The sequence below is a fragment of the Panthera pardus genome, unplaced genomic scaffold (genome assembly GCF_024362965.1).
Source record: "Panthera pardus isolate Hobbes unplaced genomic scaffold, ASM2436296v1 HiC_scaffold_20, whole genome shotgun sequence".
NCBI classification, from domain to species: Eukaryota; Metazoa; Chordata; class Mammalia; order Carnivora; family Felidae; genus Panthera; species Panthera pardus.
The window spans coordinates 7395110-7420692 of record NW_026526766.1 but is presented as its reverse complement, the minus strand read 5'-3'; the positions used below and the strand labels follow the sequence as shown (position 1 = coordinate 7420692).

The following is a 25583-nucleotide window of genomic DNA, read 5'->3' as shown; positions in this document are numbered from 1 at the left end:
CTATTCTAGACCGTGTCCCATCCGCCTGTATGATCGATCACTTTTCCTCTATCGCTGATGGCTTTTTATACGTCCACCGCTCAAGTCTTGATGTCTTCTCATGGTGGCCTTTGCTTCTCGTCTCTTACTTGTGCACCATGAGAGTGTGGTTTCTCACTAGACGGCAGGCTCCTTCGGCACAAAGACTGTGTCTAGCTCACTCGTCTCTGACTTCCTCTTAGCAGGTGCACGAATCCTGAAACAGGAGCGTGCCTGATCCCTTCCTGTCATCATCAGAACGTGTCATGTGTCCCTCTGTGGGATCTCTCAGGTGCGTTTCCTCGTCATTCCCACTGCCACCTTCTCATTTCATCCTGTCCAGGTGACAGCCAGGGTTGTAACCTAACTGATCCCCGCACCTGTACATCCTCCCCTGTCGTTCCACACATCAAGAAGTGGAACATCCTTCTGAAGACAGATACGCCTCACCTCCCTCCCAACTCCTTCAACCTCTTCCCTTCACCCTTACAGGGGATGATTGATGTCCAAATTTTGCAGGATGAGAAATTCGGTGTTCTTGATAATTTGGCCTCAACCTCCCGATGTTATCTGCCACTGCACATATCCTACACCCTACCCCTACTGACACCCTCAACATAGATTTCAAGCCTTCTCTTTCTTTGAGCATATGGTTCTTTGGGCCAAAGATTTACTTACCTACCCCCCCGTCCCCACATCCCCGAGTTTCATGGTCTCTGTGAAGCGGCCCCAGCCCCACCCAAGAGTGGGGAGTCATTCGTCCCGTCCCTGGGTTATCAGCACACTTAGCCCATATCTCCATTACACCACAGAACATGTTATAGACTAAGTTATATCTTCATGTGTACCAGACCGTGAACTCTCACAGATCAGAATCCTAGTCTTGGTGTTCCCAGTACTTAACACAGCACCTGGCACATTTGACCACGTTTAATACACTGGGTTGAAGTCAACGAAATTTCGAAAGAATCTATCAGCAACACACCTTCAGCAATTAATCACACACAGGAAATTGTGAAAAGTGGGTGTCTCTAGAGAGAAAAAAATGACGGAATGTGTTAAGAGACAGACGTACTTTCCACTGCATACCTTTTAATGAGTTTTGGACTTTTTACCACATGTGTGCTATTTTCCAACACACTCAGAGGAGGTGTTACAGTGTGTGCCCAGCACTGTGCACAAGGAGGCTTTCAGGCACCGTGGAACAACTCCACGGTGCAAAGAAATTCACGAACGTGGGGTAACTTCTGCTTAGATTTTCGATTTGCCCACCCATGCCCACAGAGCCGTGATGTTGTTCAGTTGCTGAGTTCTGTGCTGCCTGATAACAGAATGATTTATGGACACGTCCTCTCTCCTGGATCATGAGCCCCTGGAAGGCAGAGACCCTCCACTCCTCCCCTCCATGGCCTCTACCAGCTCCTAGTGTAATGCTCTGCACACACTTGGCCATCAACTTGCAACTGTTGAGTTGAAAACACAGCGAAGTTTGGGGCACCTGGGTAGCTCGGGGCACATGGGGCACCTGGGGTTCGTTGAGCATTCGACTTTGGCTCAGGTTATGATCTCACAGCTCGTGAGTTTGAGCCCCACGTTGGGCTCTGTGCTGACAGCTCAGAGCCTAGAGCCTGCTTCAGATTCTGTCTCCCTCTCTCGCTGCCCCCTCCTCCACTCGTGGGCTGCCTCTCTCTCTCTCTCTCTCTCTCTCAAAAAATAAACATGAAAAATTTTAAAAGAAAATACGGCATAGTTGCAAATTTGAAAGAAAAGCAATAATGATATTAGTTTGCAGCTAATAATCCGTGTTAAGCCACGGCAAGGAAAAAAAAAAGGCTAAAATACTGCTAATAGGTAACAGCAATAAATATTAGGTTTACTACGGTCACACTGAATATAGAGCTAGAATAGCTATAGAAACGTATCGTATTTTGTCATTCCTTATTTAGGTCATGGATTGATATATATTATTCCTTCTCCACTTACGCTAGCAAAACAAGTATTATCCTTGTATGTGAGAGCCTCGAATACACACACAGCCACAACCGTCCAGAACCACTGCTCGGGAGATGAGAGAAAGTTCTGAGATGAAAGAGGGAAAAAGGAAAATGGGCTCTGAGATGATATCCTTATAAACAAAATAGGACAACAATCAGTAATTCCCAGATAGATCGAAACCTAACTCCCCTGGGGAAAATACTCCAACTAAATCCTTTAGTGCCTGGGAAGCAGTCTGAAAGCCGCCTGCCGTGAAAAAGAACAAAACACACAGGAGGTACACTCCATCCTCACAAAAGCGAAGGGACAGTCATATCGACAATCACATTAGAAGTCAGAAAGCAGTGCTCGCTTCGACAGCACGTCCACTAACACTGGAACGATACGCAGAAGATCAGCATGGCTCCTGCACGAGGGTGACACGGAAAAATTAGAAAACAATAGGAAATTTAAGGAAAAAAAAATACAACAACACAGGATTCATCTAAGTGAGATGAATGTGTACCGAACGCCAAACACAGAAATACGCGGTATCCTCGTGCCTACGTGAGACAACAGATTACCAGCGCCCCAGCCCGTCAGGCAGCCCAAGCCTCACCATTTCCTCCCCTTTCTTCCTCCCTCTCCCCCACCCCACGTAATCGTTCTCTCTGGCCCCTGAACACACCCAGAGATTGATCCAGCTCTGCTTATCTCTTTTTACCACTGTCCATCCTGTATCGTGGTCAGTGACAGCTATATAATCAACCCAATGAACTTCAGGTCACTTGCACAAAGACTCCGCAACTCATTTGCTCTCTAGTCAACTCTACTAGTTGATGCCGCACAAAACACAGCCGACTAGCTAGACCACGTCTGAGCACAGCCTTGTGGATCTGGCTTTGTCCTCTCCCCCCACGTGTCCTAGGAGCATTCTACCTCTCAAAGGGAGAAAGACAAATGAATATGGGAAAGAGAAGATAATAAAAGAGGTTAGTGGCATACAGATAACTCCTTCTCAGGTCACTTAGAACAATGACTTTATTGACCTGTCTTCTTTGGGAAGCGAGTATTAGATTTTATTTACCTCTGTAGTCCCGCAGCTTAGCCCAATCAATCATATAAAACATATGCTAAATAAATTGTTGGTGACTCAGTTAGTTAAATAAAGGGAAGAGAAAGGTAAGAAAAGGAAATGTTCTCAATTCATACTTACTGAAGTGAGAAACAAGTAAGGTCACCAGAAGAGAAGCGTAATTCTCCCTTACTTTTCCTGACCTAAGCGTGTCCTGAAGTGATTCAATATGGCATCTGTCTGTTATACCAAATTTGAAAGGATATTAAAAGTTCATAGGACACACGGCAAAGGAAACAAACAACAAAACAAAAAGACAACCTACTGAGTGGGAAAGATATTTGCAAATGATATATCTGATAAGGAATTCATATAAAAAACTCTAAAGAAATTACACAACTCAATTACCAAAAAAAAAACCCCAAAAATCCAATTAAAAAATAGGCAAAGGACAAGAACAGACATTTCCCCAAAGAAGACATCCAGATGGCCAACAGATACATGAAAACATACTCAACATCACTCATCATCAGGGAAATTCAAGGCCATGATGAGATACCACCTGACACCAGTCAGAATAGCTAAAATTAAACACACACACACACACACACACACACACACACACACACACAAGAAACAAGAACTGTTGGTGAAGATGTGCAGAGAAAGGAACCCTTGCACACTGTTGATGGGAATGAAACTGGTGAACAGTGTGAGGGTTCTTCAAAAAAATTAAAAATAGAACTACCATATGATCCATAATTATACTACTAGTTATTTACCGAAAGAATATGAAAACACTAATTTGGGAAGATCTATGGTCCTCTATGTTTATTGAAGCATTATTTACAATAGCCAAGATATGGAAGCAACCCAGGTGTCCATCAATGGACTTGCTTCTAAGTGAAGTAAGCCAGTCAGAAAGAAACAAATACCATATGATTTCACTTATACATGGAATTTAAGAAACAAAGCAAATGAACAAAGAAAAATAGAGACGAACAAAAAATAGACTCTTAAATATAGAGAACAAACTGGTGGTTACCAGAGGGGAGGTGGGTGGGGGGGATGGGTGAAACAATTTTAGATCGAATTCACCACAGTAAATATTTACTGAGTACCAACTATATATAGGGTTTGTTTCCAAAACAGGGAGAAAAGAGATAAATAAGGCTTCTTCTTTCCCTCAAGGATCTCACAATCTAGTATCATGCTCCTTGAAAACTGCACTGCCTTTTACTATGATGTAAAAAAAAAAAAAAAATCCCAATGAAATTTCACAATAAAGTCATACGTCTTTAAGGCCATAGCCAAAAGAGACATACAGTATTCCATTTCAAAAAGCCCAAATACTTTATAGCCAAATCCTACAGAGCCTGCCAATTCAAAGGGCCTCACCCTGTAAGGCCCATCTTCATTCCTAAGAAAATGAAATAGACCAGTCTTCAGAAGGAGTTTACTAATGACTTAATTCTGACAAAAACATCCATATCCATATGTCCATGTTAAGAGGAAAAAAAAAAACCTGATGTTAAGGCTATCCCCCACAACTTCCTTTAAACAAAATGTAAGTGTTTGCTACTTTTATTTTTGTGGGCTGCTCCCAGAGATTTTGATCTGGGCTAGTTTTTCAGGTTTCTTAACCCAAGTATTCATGTCTGTCACACTGCAGTGTGGCTGCTGAAGCTCAAGTTATTGGGGATGCATCACCCCATTATACCACGGGGACAGATGCCACCTATGAAACAGCTCAGCATCATAAATACATCTCAAAAATTGAAAGTAAAGATGTCTGAAAAGTCTAACCTTGTATAGAGAATAATATTTTTCCCTTCATAAGAGTTCTGAGAGACAACAAATTACATGCATATGTGTATGTGTTTTTACGTTAAAGATAATACACAACTACATGCTGACATATATAGCTTTAAGAATTCAAACAATATATGACTAAAGGGGAGAGAAAAACAGATTACTATTTCAAAATTATTGGGGAATTACTGAGGAAGAATACTGCCGAAACATAAAAATATTAAAAACGTAAAACATGAAACTCTCATGTGTCTTCACTAATAAGGTATTGAAGAGGGAAAAATCCACACTTCCCTGTGACCACAAAGAAGAGTATTTCTTCTTAGTCAGACAAAATGGCACCTCCCCTTATGTGTCATGTCCTTGGCATGAGGGGTGTGACGTCCAAGGACGCTGCTCTTTGTCTGGTCTCGTGTGCCCTGCGTCAGTGAGCGTGGCCCTGTCTGGGCTCCGGGGGACTTCAGGATTCGTACTTCCCATTCCCACCCCACCTGGGCCACGGCACTTCTTCCGGAAACACGCATCAGGTGGAGCTGTCACGCAGACCATCTGTGCCACTGCCACCCTTCTGCAGAGGCCCAGGGCCCTCGCCCTCTTCTGGAAAACACTGCACTTCTCCTTACTGCTGGTTTCCTGCCTAAACCCCCACCAGATCCCAAACTGTGATCCAGGCTTAATCAATATTTGATATGAGTTTAAGAAAACCCTTTAAATTCATTCATGTTGAGGATTATTAAACTGACCCACACTCAACAAAAACAAAACAAAATAGGACTTTATTACAGTTGCTGTGGTGTGTCCCAGGAGAACGTGTATTTTAACCTTCTTTGGGACTTTAAAAAAAGAAAATTAGAGAGTCAGGTGAGAGAGACCTAAGAGCAGAAGTCACGAAGAAACCTTCCAAGTTCACTGAACGCACAAGTCTGTCCTGCCTGACGCACTCTGGCTGCCTGGTCTAGGACATGGAAATCAGGCTGGAGGCATTCAGGATGGTTTTCAGGCCAAGGACACTGGAATCAGGCAAGTTTACACTCAAACTGTGGCTCAGTCCCATGACAGCTGCCACAGTATCAGTGTTTCTCGGCTTCTGCATCTGTAGGGACCGTAATACTGCCTCCCTCACAAGGCACAGGGAGCAGTAGGCAATGACACCTGGCATACGCTGTGCCCTCTCACCACTCAGCTGGGGTTATTACTGTCACTGACATTGCCGGGACCACCAATGTCACCACTGCCAGCCTGTTAGAGTCAATATATTATACTTTCTGGGAAGACAAGTTTCATGCACAGCAGTTATAACCACAAGCTCTGAAGTCTGAGTTCCTTGAACAGTTTATTTAAGATCTCTGGGTCTTAGCTTCCATGCGTGAAAAGGGGATGATGGCATCTATGGAGTTATCGTGAGTGCAGGTAATATGTGTGAAGTGTTTGCAAGAGTTGTACATAGTAAGCATTTTTTCCACTTAACCTTAGAGTGTCTGAGATTTTTTTAAGAAATGATTTATGACAATAAGCATACAGATAACTTATTGTAAGGTAGGCATTTTGATAAGCTACATGCATCCACACTCATATAGTTACACATGTGTACTGTATGTGTATTTAATTAGCCTCATTTACAGATGAGAAAACTGAGGCACAGAGTATGGAAGCAACATAGCTGAGTGGCAGAGTGATGATTTAAACCCAGGCAGTCTGGCTCTGGGCCCCATGTACTTAATCACTATGCTGTGCTGCCTTAAAAAATGTTGAAACAATGAATGAATGTTCCTGCTGGAAAAATACTGAAAAGAGTCAATGACCTTGACCCGCCTGTTTTCAATGAGCAGGGACAGTTCTTGCAAAGTGCGCACAAAGGGAGGACAAAGGCATGTGGAGGGCAGAGGAGGGCAGACTCAGCGTTCCCTCTGCAGGGCTGGCAGGGGTTTTCCAGCCAAAGTCGGAACACAAGAGTGGCCTCAAGATTCAAAAAGGAACCCAGAGTTTTGGCCTCAAATCCAAAGTCACTTAGTTTACAGCAAGTTTTAAACTGACAAGGAACAAATGCTTATTATAGGCTTGGCCTTCCGTGGTAACATGAGGGATGTAAATAATCAGAAGACTCAATTTGGGTCTCTGAGGAAGCTTACTCAAGGCCAAGGTATCTTCAACTTCCCTCCTCACCCAGTGGTGAGGCCAATCTGTCCATCTACAACTTCTCCAGACTTCGGAGGGTGCACGGGGCTTGGTAGACTAAACAGCCTCCAGTTGACCTTTAGGCTATTTGAGGTCAAAGACATATTCCACTACTGGACAAGGTGACCAGAAGGCCTTGTCAATTCATCAGTATCCCTAAGGCTTCATCTCGTAAAATCCTACTCCAAAAACCTAGGAATTTTAGGTCTACTGTGTGTTGAATCAGTGTTGTGCTATTGACTAATTCTTGGGAGTGATTCCTTGCTTTTCTCAGCCTGTTTGAATTCAACTTCCTGTCAGTGTCTCAACTTCTGGTCCCTCTAGATCTCCTTTGGATCTCCTTTGGATGTCTCCCAACACGAGACTTTAAGCAACCCAAAATCTCAACCCAAAACACCAAAAGTGGACATAAAGAGATGGGGAATAAACATGGTAGGGGGGGCAGAGGGGCTGAGGAACAAGGGAGAAAATCAAAACGGGTCACTGAATTCTTGAAAGGATGAACATTTTTCAGCTACCAGATTAACAAATACTGTGTTCATAAGGTGTGGGAGCAACGGGCACTCCCATGTACCGCTAGTGAGAGTGCCCGTCTGTACAACCGCCTGTGGAGGTGAAACCTGCCGACATTTGTCCGATTTGAAATGCACACACCCTTCAGACAAGCCATTCCTTGGACACAAATCTTACAACTGGGTGCCACCTCATGCTACCTGAAAAAGACATCCAAATGGCGAGTACTTCTAAATTTCAGGTGAGATTTAATGAAAGGGTTTCCTGATAACCAAAGGACAAACAAATTATACACAGCATAAGCTTATATGAATTCACAAGCTATGTTATAACAAACATGAAGTCCATGTAGACAGAGCTCATATTTGCTGGTCCCTTTGGTGACTGTTTGTTTAGGTGGCTGCCACATTTTACAGAATTCAAGAGCAAAGCTTACTGGACCACGGGCCAGGTCATACCACAAGAGGAAAGGTCTGCATTTGAGAAAGGGGGACACAGGAGTTCTAATCTCTCTTCTGCCAACAAACTATCCTCTTGAAGAAGGCACTTCACTCCTCTGATTTCTTTCGTCCGTGAATGGCAAATGTGAACTAGCTATAAATTTGCTTCACTTTTAATGATCCATTTATACTGCAACTAAACTGAGCTGAACCTCAATCCAGCCACACAAAAGAAAAAAGGAAAGAACATTTAAGAAACGGGTTCCAAATAACTGATGGGCGTCGTAGCTGTTGGTTACAGTTGACCTTGAACAATGCAGGGCCTAGAGGTGACAACCCCAATTGGTTGAAAATCCATGTATAGTTTTTGATTCCACCGAAACTTTACCAATAGTCTACTATGGATTGTAAGTCTTACTGGCGATATAAGGAGTCAATAACATACTTTATAAATTGTATGTGTTATAAACTATCTTCTTACGATAAAAGTGAGCTAGAGAAAAGGAAATGGTGTTAAGAAAATCATAAGAGAAACTACATGTACAGTCCTGTACTATAAAAAATCTGCACGTAAGTGGAACCATACAGTTCACACCCGTGTTGGTCAAGGGTCAAGTGGACTTCTCTAAACCCCGCCAACAACTTCATAAGGTAAGTATTATTATCTTCCTTTTTACAGTTTAAGAAACTGAAACTTGGAGGAGTTAGTGATTTTCTGGATTCCAGAGCCACCAAGAGAAAGGGCAAGGAATTAGACCGAACTGGATTTTACCCCAAACCTGGGTTCTTTGCTCTTTGCTGTATTTCCTCTATACCTGGTAACCCAAACTTAAAGAAAAAAGTTGCCATCACTGATTTTGTCAAACCAGGGAATGCATGTGAATGCAAACCAAAGAGAGAAATACATTTTTATGGGAAAATAAAGAAAAAGAATAAAGCTAAGTTTGTTCACCAAAGGACTAAATAGATAAAAATAAAAACTTCTCTGAATCACCATAAATGACTTAAAATCTACGTTTCTACCTAGTGCTAAAATAACCAGATGACCTGTTGTTAATTGACTCTATTTAGACTAAGGTAAATATGGGTGGTTTTCTTTTCTCTCTCTTTTTTTTTTTTTTTTTGTTGTTGTTGCCCATCGGTTGTGTTACAAAGACATAGACTGAATCACTCCTACACCTAGTCCAGGAATAGTTCCAAGTAAAAGGTCATTTGTATTGTTAACTCATACCAAAAAAAAAAAAAAAAAAAAAAAGTAACACACATTCATCCTATGAATAACTCCAGAACTCTAAGTTCTCAATGGTCCTTTCCTTAACTTGGTCACCATTTATAATTTTTAAAAAGCAGGGTTAGGGGTAAGGGGGTGCAGCCCTTACTTAATGTAGTCAAATCCATCTAGTGGCTGAAGGACTAAACTAAAAATTAAAGATGAACATAAAACCTGGAATCGTAACACTCCTGGAAGAAAACGTAGGCAACAAGCTCCCTGACACAGGTCTTGGAGATGAGTTTTTTCTCAATCTGACATCAAAAGTGAAAGCAATAAAGCCAAAAATAAACAAGTGGGACTACATCAAACCAAAAAACAAAACAGAACAAAACAACAACATCAACAACAAAAACCTTCTGCACAGCAAAGGAAACCATCAACAAAGTAAAAAAGCAATTTACTGAATGGAAGAAAATACTTGCAAATGATGTATCCAATACGGAATTAATATCCAAAATATATAAAGAATGCATACTACTCAACCCCAAAAAACCCCCCATACCAATCCAATTTTAAAAAGGGCAGTTTAAAAAAGGGTGTTTTCCAAAGAAGACACACAAATGGCCACGAGACACGTGAAAGACGCTCAGCATCACCATCAGGGAAACGCAAATCGAAACCACAATGAGGTACCACCTCACACCTGTCAGAATGGCTAGTCTCAAAATGACAAGAAATGCCAAATCTTGGGAAGGACGTGGAGAAAAGCAAACCCTCGCACACTGTTGGTGGGACTGTCACTGGTGAGGCGACTGTAGAGAACAGTATGGAAGCTCCTCAAAAAATTAAAAATAGAATTATTATACAATCCAGTAATTCCACTTCTGGGTATTTATCTGAAGAAAACAAAAACACTAAGTCAAAGAAAATATATGCACCCCCCACCATGTTCACTGCGACTTTATTTATAATAACCACGATACGGAAATAACCTAAGTGTCCATGGACAGATGAATGGATAAAGAAATCATCACACACACACACACACACACACACACACACACACACACACACACACACTGGAATATTATTTTTTCATAAAAAAGAATGAAATCTTGTCATTTACAACATGGATGGTCCTTGACAGCATTATGTTAGGCGAACTAAGTGAGACAGAGAAAAAGAATACTGTATGATCGCTCATGTGTAGAATCTTAACAACAACAACAACAAATAATAACCTCATGGATACAGAGAGCAGACCGGTGGTTGCCAGAGGCTGGAGGCAGGGGCGGAAGAAACAGGTGAAGGTGGTCAAAAAGGCTTTTTTTTTTTTTTTAAGGAAAATATTGCCTAGATATTATAAATTGGCGAAAGTTGAGGGGAAAAAATGCCTTGCTGTGGGCTGTGGAAAAATTCTAACATGACTCAGGTGGAAACAATCTGTTGTTCATAGAGCCTATATGAAGTGCTGAGGGCTTTACATGCATTATGTCTTTTGGTTCTCCCAAGACTGTCCTCATTTTACTGAGGAATACAATGAGGCATGCTGCTGGCCTGTGGCATAACTGAGATTTATACCCAAGGGTATCTGGCTACAAAGGGTACTTGCCCCTGTGGGAACAACGCAGGGGTTAAAATCGTTGCCACTGGAATAAGGCAGAAGTGTAGATACTGAGACACGAAGTCCAACCTAGCATGAATATAAGTTTAGTTGTGTTAATTCTGACCTCCCTACATCCCACCCCTCCCTCTCATGCTTCCACTGGCTTAAGAACCATACTGTTTTTAAAATCTTCAAAGAGGGCCACCTGGGTGGCTCAGTCGGTTGAGCGTCCGACTTCAGTTCAGGTCATGACCTCGGGGTTCTTGAGTTCGAGCCCCATGTCAGGATCTGTGCTGACAGCTCAGAGCCTGGAGCCTGCTTCGGATTCTGTGCCTCCCCTCTCCCTCTGTCCCTCCTCTGCTCGTGCTCGGTCTGTCTCCCTCTCAAAACTAAATTTAAAAAATATTTCAAAAAAATAAAATCTTCAAAGAAAAGGAAAAGGAGAGGAAGGAAGGAAGGAAGGAAGGAAGGGAAGGGTAATAAGCTATCATAGAGGGACCTTAAATGCAGATTACTAAGCGAAAGAAGCCAGTGTGAAAAGGCTGTATTCTGTATGGTTCCAACTCTATGACACTGTGGAAAAGGTGATACTATGGAGACAATAAGATCAGCACCTGCCAGGGGTTTGGAGGAGGGAGAGACGAATAGAGCGCAGGCTGTTTAGGGCAGTGAAACAGTTTGGATGATACTATACTGATGGATACGTGTCACTTTACATTTATTGAAATCCACAGCACGTATAACACCAAGAGTGAACCATGATGTAAACTATGAATTTAGGGAGATCACAATGTGTCCATGTCGGTTCATCTATTCTAACAATTATACCACTCTGGCGCAGAAAGTTGATTAATGCCGGAGGCAGGGAGTATGTAAGAACTTTGTACATTCCATTCAATTTTTTTGTGGACCTAAAATTGCTCTAAAAAATAAAGTTTACTTTTTTATTTTAAAAAAAAAAGGTAATTATGAACTCCAGAGAAAAACAAAATTTGTTTAGAAAAGAATGGGCGCTCACAGCTCACCTTATGGCTCAGCGGGGGTCACATCCAGGTTTTGTGGGGCCTGAAGCTTAGACAATTGGGGTGGGTGGACAGTGAGAGGGGGGCTCTTTAAGAAAAGAAAAACACTAAATCAGAAACAAATCTGATTAAATCTCAGAGAATTTCTAGCATTGTTGTTCACTGTAAAAAAATAACTGAATACAATTGCAGGGGCGTATCCTTCGTCTGAGGGTACTGGCAGTGGGGACCACTCTCTCCCTGAGTTTCTCGACATTTTCAAAGCTATGACCCGGCCTTCTAAACAAGGCTGGAGGGAGGGGGAGGGAAGAGGCAGAGATGCCGTGAGGGTAAGGCGGCTTATAAACCGAGCAAGGAAAGGAAACAAAGGATGGAAGAAGCTAGAAAGAAGTCATTCATTGCTCCAAAGGAAGGGGTCTGGTTGCAGAAATCTTTCTTCCCAGAGGGATCCACAGGTCTGGAGAGCGGCCCATCTCCGATCTGTGGGGGCGGGAGCATCTGCTCTTATAATCTCCTGCCGTCTAGGGCCACTTGGAACCAAGGCTGCCTCTACTGTAAATGATGAGACAAAAGGAAAAGATTCTTCCAGGGTTGAGAGGAAAAAGATGCGAGTGAACCTCTGCTTGAGTGAAGACCTATACCACTAACACGACATCAACCCCATAAGGGGGAAGAGGGCGAGACACGAGCCTCCGTGAACTCCTGGGCTTCCGGGCTCACCTGCGGGCGGAAGGATGGACCCACTTGGTGCTTCCGTCACTTGCTCTTAGAGGTCATCTGGGTGGCCTTCAGTGAGAAGGGAGCTGGAAGAGGTAGCATCTGCTATGACCACTTCCAGCCCCTCCCTCTTCTGGAACTTCGGACTGAACACTTCAGAAGTTAAGTGGACAATCCAGAGCGAGATGTCCAAGACTCTACCGGCAAATGTTGCTCTCACGGAGCAAATGTTTTGCCAGGGTAAATTATTTCCGAAGAAAGACGACCAGGGACATGTGACGTTCTGTGGTTGTAGTATGTGAAGCACTTTGCCCGATGTCAGTTAAGAGTCTCTTCATTACGTCCTGATTCTCATCAGCTTGGACAGTTTATTGGGACCATGTCCCAAGAACCCAGTGGTGCTGGATTTGCAACATCCTCAAAAGCAGCAGGAAGGCCTGCCACTCAGTTAAGGCAAACGGAACGAAACACAACAAACACACAAACAGCAACCACAAAAAAGTGAAGTTCTGAACAATTAACTGTCCGCTGACTGGTGGGTCATGTCTGCGCTCTGCTCTGATCCAGGGCCCTCTTTGGACATTTGCTGTGTTATCCTTACAGCTTCACATGTATAAGGAAAAGTCCGTAACTTTTTAAAAACAGGGTCTCAGTATCACACTGAGAAGCCCACAGATTCTTTGCCACAGCAGGACACTGGATGATTAAAGAAGGAAGGGCTGGTGTGGTTGAGAGATGCGGAAATAAAAAACCAAATTTCTGTCTCTCGGGATTTGGTTTCTCACTGAAACTAAGGAACGGATCCATTTACAAGACTTGGTAAAACTTTCTTACGTGCTAATTCCCTCTTGCAAGTGTGAATAATGACTGCCTTTTAAAATCCTGCAGCAACAGACAGAGCCTTGCCGTTCGCTGACCTTGGAATATCCCCAGTGAGGTGTCCCTCTGTGATACAAGAGTTACTAGTGGGGGATGGGAATAACGAATAGGGGAGCCAAGTTGAATGATATACGGGGGACACCGTTAACAGTTTCCACCAGCAAGATCGGTACGCTGTGTAACAGAAACATAACAAATCGCTTCATCAACTAACCCTCACGCCTGAAGAAAGCAACTCATAGGTTTGGCGGCAGAAGTCAGTAAGCAAATTACCCTGAGAGATTAATTGGATGTGTACTGAGGTCTCTGTGGCATTTCTTTCTTCCAACTGTACATAGTACCACTGTGCCTTAAAACTACCAGGATGGCTCTAAACTTCATCTAATTTCTGACCTACTGAAACATTCTGTCTTATCCCCTTCTGTAACATCGCACTTCACCTTTTTACTTTCCCCTTCTAGGAAAAGACCACGATCAAAGTTGAGACAGAGAATTACAGGGATCTTGATTCAAGTACAGATAAACTCAGGATTCAATTTCCCTTAGGGGCTCACTCACTCGTCTTTCCAAGTTAGCTCTCACGTACCGCTGGGAGACAGGATATGGACGTGCTTGCTGAGCTCAAAGTGAGGGATGCCTGTGTCCAGGGCAGAGTGGGATCATCCCCAAACTCCCAAGAGATGGGCTCAGAAGATACACAGCCCAAGTATGTTTGGGGCCCTGATGCATGACAGGCCAGGATGTGCCCCCGGGAGATACCTGCTCTACCCAGCTCCGGCCCACAGGCTGAGAGGCTGAGATGAACATTCTAGAAACCTCAGGAATGAAGGATGAATTCAATGCCTCCTCACCTTAGGTTGTGCCCTCACTGTCCCTCCAGTATAAAAGTGGATCAGTATAAAACTCTCCTTACTGGTCCACAGTCTTGCTCCCGGCGTGCTTCCTAAATCCATGCTCCACGCGGCAGCAAAAGTGAGAATTTATAACACAAGTGTGATCAGTTCCTTCTCGTCTTCCATACTGTGGCTGCCCAGTGCTTCGAGATCAAGTCCAGGACCCCGCTGCGCGGCCTGCTACAGTCCTGCCGGCAAGGAGGAAAACCAGCAGCTGTGGGGCAGAGGACAGACCAAGGGCAGTGGCCGAGGACAGACGTGGGGCAAAGTCTGTATTAGGATGTTGTGACAAAGTACCACAAAGGGGCGGCTTAAAATAACAGGAACTCAACGTCCTCCAGCCCTGGAGGCTCAAAGTCCAAAATCACGATGTGAACAGGGTTGGGGGGCCAGCTCTGTGCTCTCTCTTGGCCTCTGGAGGTGCGCTGGCCCTCCTTGGCTTCTAGACGCATCACCTGGTCTCTGCCTCTGCCTTCCCAGGGTCTTCTCCATGTCCCTCTCTTCGTATCTTCTTCCTTGCACGCATGTCTGTCTCTGTGTCTGACTTTTCCCTTTTCACGAGGACACCAGTCACACTGAGCGAGGGCCCACTCTAATGACCTCATTTGAACTTGATGGCCTCCAGAAAAGGGCTTACTTCCAAACAAGGTCACATTCTGACCACTGGGGATAATGATGGCAGCGTATCTTTTTTTGGGGGGGACACGACTCAACCCAGAACAAAGTCCTGCTCCGAGAGGAGGCCTGACTCTCTACGCCCCCTCCAACCCTAATTTCTCTGTTTCTGTTCTGCAGGGCACATCAAATTACATATTAAGCACACCCAGAAACACGTGACTTTGCATTTTAAAATGCTGTTTGCATTTTATTTCACCTGACCTCAGCCCACAAAGAGCTTAAATTGCTTGAGATGTGTTTGCACCCTCCAGTTCCTCCCTCACCTTCCAATATAAGGAAGGCTGTGGTGTAACTGATCACCTTGGGTAATTCTCTCACGTAACTTCACTGAGCCTCAGTTTCCTAGCCTGTGAAGTGGAAACAGTAGGACTCCCGTTCCGCCTTCTCTACTGAATGTTGCCACAATAAAACGGCACAGAGTGTAGAAGAATGATCTGAAAAGGTATGAACTAGTATTAAGGGGAAAGATTGTGGCATTCCAACTCTGACGTAGTTTTCTCTGTGCTGTATATTAGTACCAGGAATCGGAGCTCTTAACAGAGAAACCGGAGCACGTGAGGCAGTGCAAGCCTAGGAGGCTTACACTGGAAGGTCGTTTCTCCCCCGTCTGAACTGGCCTCCCTCCCTGCCAGGTCTGACCTGTTACCCCACACACTCTCCTGGTCACGAATTCGTCTTCTAACACGCATCCTGGTCCCACAAAATAGATCACTCACGAGATGAGGGCAGATAGCTTCTGGAAAATGTGAGACAGTATTTTAGTATATATCTTCTTAAAAGGACGTCTACAACAAAACCGGGTAAAAGACAGCTGACTAATTAAGAAAAACAAGTAATTTTCTTAAAAGCTCACTTCCAATAGCTCTTGATAACATGAGTGAGAGTATGATACAGAATCATGTTGTATTAAGTGAAATGGGCTTTTTCCAGAATAAAATAAATCAGAAGACAAAATTACATCATCTTAAATGAAATAAGGTTTCTGGGTATAATTAGTTGATTTTAACCAGAGGAATAAAATCAATGGTGTCTTTTTATTTTAATTTAGCAGGATTTCAGTGGTCATTTTCACAAGTGGAATTAGAGTTATATGGTGTTTAAATGGTATAATATTGGGGGAGGGTTTGGGACACTGAGTCTTGTAAAGCTTCCAGGCATAGACAGCCATTTACTCACCGAGTGTATCACTGTACAGTTTTAACTCACACGAACAGAAATTGCCCAATGGATGGAATTCTATGGAATTCTATACGGCCCAGGTGCCTGGTGCTCCTCCAAGGGTCTCTAGTTGTACAAGACCACAGGTCATGCAAAAGGAATGGTGCCCCCTGAGGTGTGCAATATGGCGGTCCTAATGAAGACGAACTAGGATTGGGGGCCCTAGGAAATAGCAGAGTATGGAGTGGAGGAGACATAAGTCACAGTAACCTCATGGAAGGCTGTGGGGGGATGGAAAAAAAGCTCTGGTCTAGGAGCCCAATGGACTTGGGTCCTGGATTGCAATCCAGTACGTACTGGCTGTATAACCTGAGATCAAGTCATGTGAGCTTTTAAATAGGAATGAAAACCACAACTACCTTTTCCACCTCAGAGGATTACTGTGAGACTCCAATGAAATTATGCATGGGACAGTGCTTTGTAAACTCAACCTAACAAATGGAAGATGTTATTATCTCCGGTAGAGTTCAGCCTCCTTACAGTCTGTCTCAAACAATGAAAACTCTTTTTCTCTCAGGGTCCAAAAGTAAATATTCAAATACAGCTGTTCCTACTTAATTTTATTCTGTCATGAACACAGTGGGTTTTTTTATTATTATTATTCTGCAGAAACCATATGAGGTTGCTTTCATTTGTCATTGTCTATTATCACTGCCACTAGTCATTCCATATAAAATATCTCCAAACCAACTCTTGACTCAAAAAGTCTCCTGGGTAGAAGAGGTTGGCTCAACAAGTGATGTTTATACCTACTGCCTTTCCGGTGAAGATCCAGAAAGCTGTTGAAACTGCTACTAATTAGAGCTGATGGCAAAAGAAGTTTAACCATACAAGCACTGCTGCCTTGACAAAGATCTACAAATCTCAAGCTTCTTTTGGCTCTTCTTATCAAAGTCGGGTCACGAGAGGAAGAGAACTCCCTTTCCTGCTAATGAGTCATTATATCTAGTTCCATCTTGGGTACCAAAAAGTACACCCTTTCTGGGACTTATTCTAAATGGAAGAGTGAAAGGAGTTTCACTTCCAAAATCGAGAGGCAGAACATTCAAGGGCAGATCCTGGGAAAGTGCATATTTAGACCTCTAAATTTCCATATGTTTTCAGTACACCATGGTTTCATCATGAGCACTGAAACTGGTGAGAAGTTAAACATAGGTAGGGATTATTCTCACCTCAGGCTCAATTTCTGCTTTAGAAGATCACACTCTATCTGCGTTAGATGCTTCCCCATCAGAACACGATAGATTCTAGGTACAACCATTCTTCTAGGACAAGGAACTAACCCTCCATTTATATCACTATTTCTTTAAGAAAAGGAAATCCCAGTAACAACTAGGTACTTGGAAAAATTTACAGCCCCTTCTACTACAATTTTGGACACATAAAGGATTGCATCTTTATCAACTAGGCATCACACGTTGCCCAGGCCATGGCCAGGGTCCTCGGAGAGGCCAGGGAAGGAAGGAAGAGGCTCCTACAAGCTCTCACTCGGCAATGCCAAGTGACATGAGGTTTCTGTTGCTGTTGTTTTTGAGGCTTTTTTTAACCCAAGGGTTTGTGTTTCGGGCACTGGCCGTATTCTCAAAATAACTGCCCTGTGCCCGTATAAATAAGGCTGATAAATTCAGGTTCCCCTAACTCAGTGGTTCCCAACCAGGGACCATTTTGCCCTCCCGGGAGATATACAGCAATGTCTGGAGACATTTCTGTCACCATTGGGAGTAGAGGGGGTGCTACTGGCATCTAGTGGGTAGAGGCCAGGGGTGCAGCTAAGTGTGCCAAGTAGTGCCCAAGACAGTCCCTCCACCACAAATAACTCCCCGTTCCCAATGTCAACAGTGCAAGGCTGTGAAGCCCTGCCCTAATGAGTAGGACAGCACACCTTGCTAGACGATGTAAGACAGCCCCTGGGACAGACAGAAACTCCATCAAATACAGACTTAAATAGTAAAGCACTGAATATGCTTCATTTCACAGTCATTGGATAGAAACGTGCACACACAGAGCTTTTAAGCACGGTTATAATCTCCATTTTCTCTCTGCAGTTACCCTCAATAGCTCAGCACAGAGAGAAAAAACAAAGGAAATGAGTAGGTGCCAGAAAGATGGGAGACAGGAGGCAACAGAAGGGAAAATTAAATGTAAAGAGAAAAAAAAAAAAGTCCCTTCCCTGGATATAGCGTGACATAACACTTCAGTAAACCAGAAGAGGCATCCCTTTGGAGCCAGTGAAGTTTTACTGCCATCGACATGAACATCATAAAATTTTCCAAAAGCTGAAACGTAAGGTTTTGTTCCCTACTTATCCTAATTCACAGTAAACAAACCCAATCCACAGTACAGAAAAGGTTTCCCGTTAAGCAGTTTCTATAGTAAAGAGAAATGTAATCGTATGATCTTAAAATTAAAATTATTTTCGCAGACTCAAAGGGCTTCCCTGGCCAAGAACAGAGTCCCTGAGCCTTTCACACAACACATACATTTAGGATGTGAACTAGAGTGAAACCCCTGAGAGACCCCAGCCAGTAGTCTTTCCTACTGCTCCTTCTCAGCACTTATTTATAAAGACCTTCTTAGAGCAGTTCTCGAAGCAGAAGTCAGCCAAGCACGTGAGAAGATGCATTTGGGAACACAAGATACCATCAAATTCACTGAGAAATTAATTTATTAAGAGACAGAACCTCAGCATCTCGCTGTTGAAATGGTAGAAAAAAAATACTACCCACTGCTTGCTGTGTCCCCTCAACACACACTGACCAACAAGTCACCCAGTCTGTTCCTCAACTCCTGTCCCCTCAATGTCATCCCAATGGCAGCACTGACTTAATGTTATTTTTCAGTGTCTGCTCACATACTGTTAAGTTCTATACGAGCGAAAATATACAGATCCTGCCGGTAACATTCCCTCGATTCAAAAGCATAAAACCATGATGGTAGAAATCTGTAGATTCTCTTGGAACATTCCGCCTTGTCTTCTGTCTGCCTCTCTTCCAGGCTGGAGACAAGACACAGGAGTGCCAAAGGCAGGCCCGTCTGAAGCAGACTCCCCAATCCTGTCTTTTTCTCTTCAATGGCCCCTTGAGATTCTTACAGGCAGATGGGAGGTGGTCAGGACAACATAACAAAGCCGGGGAAAGGGGACACAAGGTATCTATCTGGTAGAGAAGGGTTCCCCTTTCCTTTCACCCAGCCTTTGGGGAACCCAGACATACAGACATCAATGTCTTCACGTCTCTATTTCTCACTTTGCTTTGTATCTGGTCAGCCCATCTCACAGCCTTAGATACTGTCAGCACACAGGTGACCCCGTGATCATGCCAGTCTATGCTTTTCTTACCTCCAGACCCGCCACGGGGGCTCATCACAGGTTCCTTAAAACCAACTCTGAAACTGAACCCTCTGCTTCCTCCCCAAACCTCCCCCATCTCAGTTCAAAGTAACTCCCATCCTCCCAGATGTGCAAGCCAAACCCTGGGGTCCTCCCTGACCCTTCCGTCTCCCACACTCCATTTCCAACCCATCAGGAAATCCTGCCAAGTCCAGCTTGTTTCTACATAGCCAGAATGCCACCGCTTATCCCAACTTCCACCTCTGGACATAAGCAGGAAGACCAGAGAGAGGGCGACTGCAATGACCCTCCTCCTGGAAGTCTGGTCTTCCTGTCCCTGCCTCTTGTTCCACTTCAATACACTCTCCATATGGCACCCAATAACTGTATGAAAACACAAATCTGACTGTCTCCCCCTTCTACTCAAAACAAGGCCCTGAACAACTTACCCCCCATTTTTTCCCCTCACCTCGTCTTCTGTCTCCAACTTGCTCACTTCTCTCCAGTCACCCTGGGCTCCTTGATGTTTCCAGAATTTGTCAGGCTAACACTCCTGCCTCATGGCCTTTGGACTTCCTGTTGCCTCTGCCCGAAACTTTCTTCCCCCAGATACCTGCATGACATATTACCTCCCCCTCTAGAGCCTAACCCCCAAGGGGACAGGGAACTTGGGGTTGATCTGTTCACTGCGGTATCCCCGGGGCCTAAATGTGACATCGGCATGAAATAGTTGCTCACTTTCAGAGACCGCAGAGAAGACACACACCTCTAAGCAGATGAATGACCCTGCCTTAAGATGTAAATGTAAACTAAATATTTAAATTTATCTAAAAGATCTTTAAGGGACACTGTTATAAAATAACCTTATTACAATAATTTTTCCGTACGAACGCAATGTTTTTATTGAACCCTTGTCACAGGATCGAGATTCAACATATTATACACGTATGTGAGTAAAAAATGAGAAAACAAAATCAAGCATTTTAGAGATGGTCAGTACAACATATTTTAGAAATACACGAATTCTGTACTTAGAGATTTATACTGCTCCCCTCCCCCACCCCCACCCCCTTCAATTAAGCCTGTTCTAATCTTGGCCAAGTGAGAATCCAGCTTCAGAATTTCATTCCCAGGCACAGCTGTTTGACAAGTGCAGCAGGAGCTTGTCAAGACAACTGGAAGCATCAATCCTTTGGAACACAATGGGCTTCTTTTCCTTTCTTTCTTCTTTTTTTTTTTTTTTCTTTTTTTTTGTCAGCCCCTATTACTCGCCAATGGTAATTAGCCAGCCAATCTTTGGAGGAAACGTACTATCAGGCAACTAAAAATGCCTTTTACGAAACTCCTCCCTGAAAATAAATCACTGACACTGCAAATGGTCAACAGACACTCTTTAATTTTAAATGAAATGCCCGTTGATTTACCAGGGTCTGTGTTCCTGACCCTGTGGTCTAGCGAAATTCATTTCTCCCCCGAAATTCTGAATCCAAGAAAAGTGACAGTGACACGGCTTTTGGTTTTGATTCACTATCTCGACGGAATAAAGCAGTGAGAGTGATTTCTCCATCATTTGCTCAGATCATCCAGCTCCTTCCTTGGCCGGTGCCGTCGTGAAGGCCCCGTTTCCCGGACACGGCAAAGAACCAGGCTTATGGTCAAAGCTGGCCTTCCCGGGGGCCACGGTGGGGCAGGCTCAGGGCGACCCAGACCCAACTCAAGCTGCCAGAGTCTTCCCCAGGGGTGGCTGCATGCGCTGGGCTTGAGGAGGCACACACCTGCTCCACAGGGACAACCAGAGACGGTGACAATAAACTCCAGCCCCGTGCCAAGAACCCAGACATGCCCCACGTCCATTTATGATGCAGCTTGGGGCTCGCAGGAGAACAAAACAACAGTACCTGCCTCACGGTCACAGCTCTATAACAACACCCCACACAGCTCCCACCAACGCCTTCGACAAGTTTCGACAAGTGCAGCTGAATCACTTGAGATGGGCCAAAAGGTCAGGGCCCTGAAACCTCGCCAGCCTGATTATCTAAAGCCACTGGAAAGCACTCCCTGTGTTTCAGAGAACAGGTAGACTTTCCACTACACAAAAGCAGCTTTGTTTCTGTATCGGCGACGCCTCCTAATTAGAATCGATGATTTTTTTTTTTTATTGTCGCTCCTGATAAGCTTGTTTACCTAGCTTCATTTTCCTAAAACACTTGAAACGTTTCTAGGAAGGGTGAATGTCGGCAGAACGCTGAGACAGGCCTTGAACCTGGGCTGTGGCACTGCATGATGTTTACAATTTGTCATCCTTGGGGGTAATTCTGCAAGCTTAAACACACCAAAGGACAGAGTGTAAAGAGCCAGGCAATTTCATTTTGTTTGAATATATTTATGGAAATGGACCAAAAGTGTCCATAGAGGCACATTGTCATTTTTTCCTTGAGTGTGTGCCAGTCCATGACCAAAGGCAAGCATTCGGAGACTAGAAGAGCATTTATGACCACACTGTATCAAATAAGCTGCTTTATGAACAGATGGGGAATATTGTGTTTCAGGGTCTTAGTAAAATAGCCCTTCACACCAAATTTCTGTTCACAGTGGTGGATCTCTCAGTGATTCACTCGTGACCTTGCCCTTGATAATGAGCAGATCTCCCTCAAGGGTGAGTGCCTGTGGGACACGAAGACATCAGGCATCCTCATGACTTAGACAGATGATGAGCAGTGGGGAATTATGCACCAAGAACATGTAATTTGGACAAGGTGGGAAAAAACTGAGTAATTCACTTGAGATAACAAGAGTTTTCCCAGCAGTGGTGACTGTATGGTGATGGAATCCTTGGAGAGTAAATAAAAAAAAAAAAAAAATGGTTGGGCTGAAAAAGATCCACTAAGTTGAAAAGCAAGTCATAGGAGCCAGCGCTGGTAAGAAAGAAGAAATGGTCTTTCACGAGACCACTTTGACCACGTGGGGTCGCCACTCACGGAAAGCTCAAAGATCAAAACTAAAATGCATCTTCTTTTCAAGAGGATACAGAGAACCAGGAGAAGTCAGGGGTGTGCTCAACCTCCTCCTACGCACACAGAAAGACCATCCTCTCCAGCCTCCCTTACATTTAGCTGGGGTCAAGTGACTGATTTCTGGCCAATGGGATGCAGAAAAAAGTAAAGCGTGTCACTTTCAGACCCGGCTCCTAATGTCTGTTTCTCAACATCCTGTCTTTCACACTAGACTCAGAGTGCCATTCGATGGAAGGATCCTGAGTCACTGTATGATCACAAGCTGTATTAGAACATGAGTAAGAAATAAACCTTCATCATACCAAGTCACTGAGACTTGGGGCTGCCTGTTACAGAAGTTATCTTAATATATTATAATAATGATGCTTCCTTATTAGCAATTGCCTTTTTGAATGTCATGTTATTGCCTAAGAGTTATGTCTCATCTCGTTCTCAGGCAGGATGATTTCGCAGCCCTGCAGGAGCCATGATGGAAATTAATTTGTTTTCAGATCAGTAGAACACAGGTTATCCATGGGAGAGGGGGGCACATGGCATCATTTTCTAAGATTTGAGAGAGAACAAACTATCCTTCTGTTTCCTAGAAGCTCACTCAAGGAATTTTTTAGCTTTTTATTATGAGAAATTTCAAATCATCATACAAGCAGTAACAACAGAATAATGGACCTCCATGTATCCATCACCTAACTCCAAGCATATGGATATACAGATATATGTATCTGTATATGCACATATACTGATACACACACACACACACACACACACACACACATATACAGGTAGATAAACAAGTATGTATGCATATATATTTGAGGTCTACTATATGTTAATCTAATCACTGAGCTGGGCACTGTGGGCAGGACTCAAAGGTGAATAATGACCTTGGAGTTTATAGTAGAAAGAAGAGAGTATGAATCTCAAACTCCATGAATTACTTCACTCTGAGGGTACAGTGAGGATTAAAGTAATCTAGTAGCTCAGAGTTTGTAGCATGGTTATTTGCCTCTCCAACACATGTCCCTGAAGGAGTTTCTCTCCAAGGGAGAGGTTTACTTCCTTCCTAGTGAAAACTGGCTAACCAACCCCTGGGAGAACCAGCCCTGCATCTTTTCTCAGCCATTCACCATCTATATGTATGAATTTTATCTTTGCTGAAGTTCTTTCCCCAAAGCAAAGCTTGAAAAGGTAGAAAGAAAAATATGATGCAAAGCAAGGGGCCCTGATGCACCATGGAAATTCGCAGGGAAGGGGAAATAGTAGGAGTCACCACAACGCAACAGAAGATAAATTTCCACTTTTGCTGAAGGTGGGGACCCCCACTTTCCCCTCATTAAAACTGCTCACACCCACGCCCAAGTGTATTCTCTTGGCTAACAAAGCACCATTTGATCTTTTCACTCCAGAAACTGTGACAGGGAATGGAAGAAAGGAACAGTAGAAGAGAAAGAGTTTAGAAGTAGCCATGTTTCTCATCAAAGGATAGGATTACCAGGCCTGATATCCAGGCCAATTTAAAAGACTTTCAAATAAACATTCTAAAACACAGAAATCATTCTGGAAGAGAGAAGCCTGAGACGCCGCCTTCTAAGTTTTAAGAGCAAGACTAATCAGATGCTCTATCTGGAACCCTCTGAACACCTGTGCCCCCTGTGGTTGGCTCTGCACTGTGCTGGTCACACAGGCAAACGGCCCGACCTGGCGAGGTGCGATCCCCAGGCGACTGCTAGAGCAGGCAGCTCAAGACACAAAAGGCCCCTCTCTCCTTCCACTGCCCTCCCCTCTCTAGAGGCACGAGGCCCTACAGTGTTGAGCCAGAATCACTGGGGATGGGCACCATTTTGAGAACTGATTTAATTTGTACCCCTCTAACCATCTCAACACGTGGAGCTCTGTTCTGCATTGATTCAGTCTGAGCAGAAAACAATTCCAAAGTAAATCAGTCTGAGCAGAAAACAATTCCAAAGTAAATCTTAGCAGTGGGGGGAAAGTCTTGAAAGGGTTGACAGGCTCAGCATAAGGAACACCCGTCCAAAGCTTTGTTGAACACCACTTCACTCTCTTTACAGATTATAAAAAGGAAACATTTAACTAACAGAAAGTTACTCATACACAGGATAATGTATGCGGCCTCTGTCCACATCTTAATCATTCTACATAACTGATCAAATAGCTCTGGTCTCTGGTCTCTCCCAGATTTAGTTTTTTTTTCTTTAAAGTCCATCACAGAAAATGCTTTCATGCTTGTCTTCACTTATGTGTTTCCCTGGCTGATCACTTGGCCTAAGAAAACTTCCTGTTTCACGTGATAGTGGCCAAGAGATACATTCTAATGAAGTTTTAAACTAGAAACTTTAAGAGACAACGAGATGGTTTGGGGGAGGCAGTTTCATTTCACAAGCATCAAAGTACAGGACTTGCTACCTCGCTGATGCTGCCTCCTAAGTTTTGCTTGTTTTGTTTTTTTTTTTTGTATTAACTGGATTTGCAATACCATTAAGTGTGTAATTCTTTCTAATTTCCAAAACATTATCCCTATTTGATACTTACAGACCCTTTATTATTGGTCCAAGGTAAATTTCCAGCCTCCTTTCCTTCTCCTACCTACTCCTGGACCAAACTACGTGGGAATTGTTTCTTTTCCTGGGCTCTTTCACACCACTGTGTTATTAGCACATATTGTGGCCCTTCCCTTGAATGGCCTCCCTCCCTTTCTCTGCAAGAACGCCTGTCTTCCTTCAAGATGAAGTTACCTTCTCCAAGAAGCCTGCCCAGACTCTACAAATAGTTGGAAGCTTCTTCCCCTGTTTCGACATGAAAACAATTTGCATGGATCTCTATCAAAGCCTTGTTTCACTACTGTGTAAATAACTGTTTACAGAGTTATCACCCCTAGAAGACTATAAGCTCCTCAAGGAAATATCTCATTTATTTCTGTAACTCCCAGCTTCCAGGACAGGGCATGACACATGGCTTGTACCAAGTGACCAAATAAATGAATGGACACACAC

At 43.7% G+C, this 25583-nt stretch overlaps 1 protein-coding gene and 1 non-coding gene across 2 annotated transcripts in view; one reads left to right on the top strand and one right to left on the bottom strand.

Moving 5' to 3' along the window:
* The window catches only part of GLIS3 (GLIS family zinc finger 3), a 298713-nt gene that overhangs the window by 256802 nt on the left and 16328 nt on the right, over nt 1–25583 (bottom strand).
* LOC128778703 (U6 spliceosomal RNA) lies at nt 2358–2464 on the top strand. The gene has a single exon (XR_008424433.1). It is a non-coding gene; the product is annotated as a U6 spliceosomal RNA (small nuclear RNA).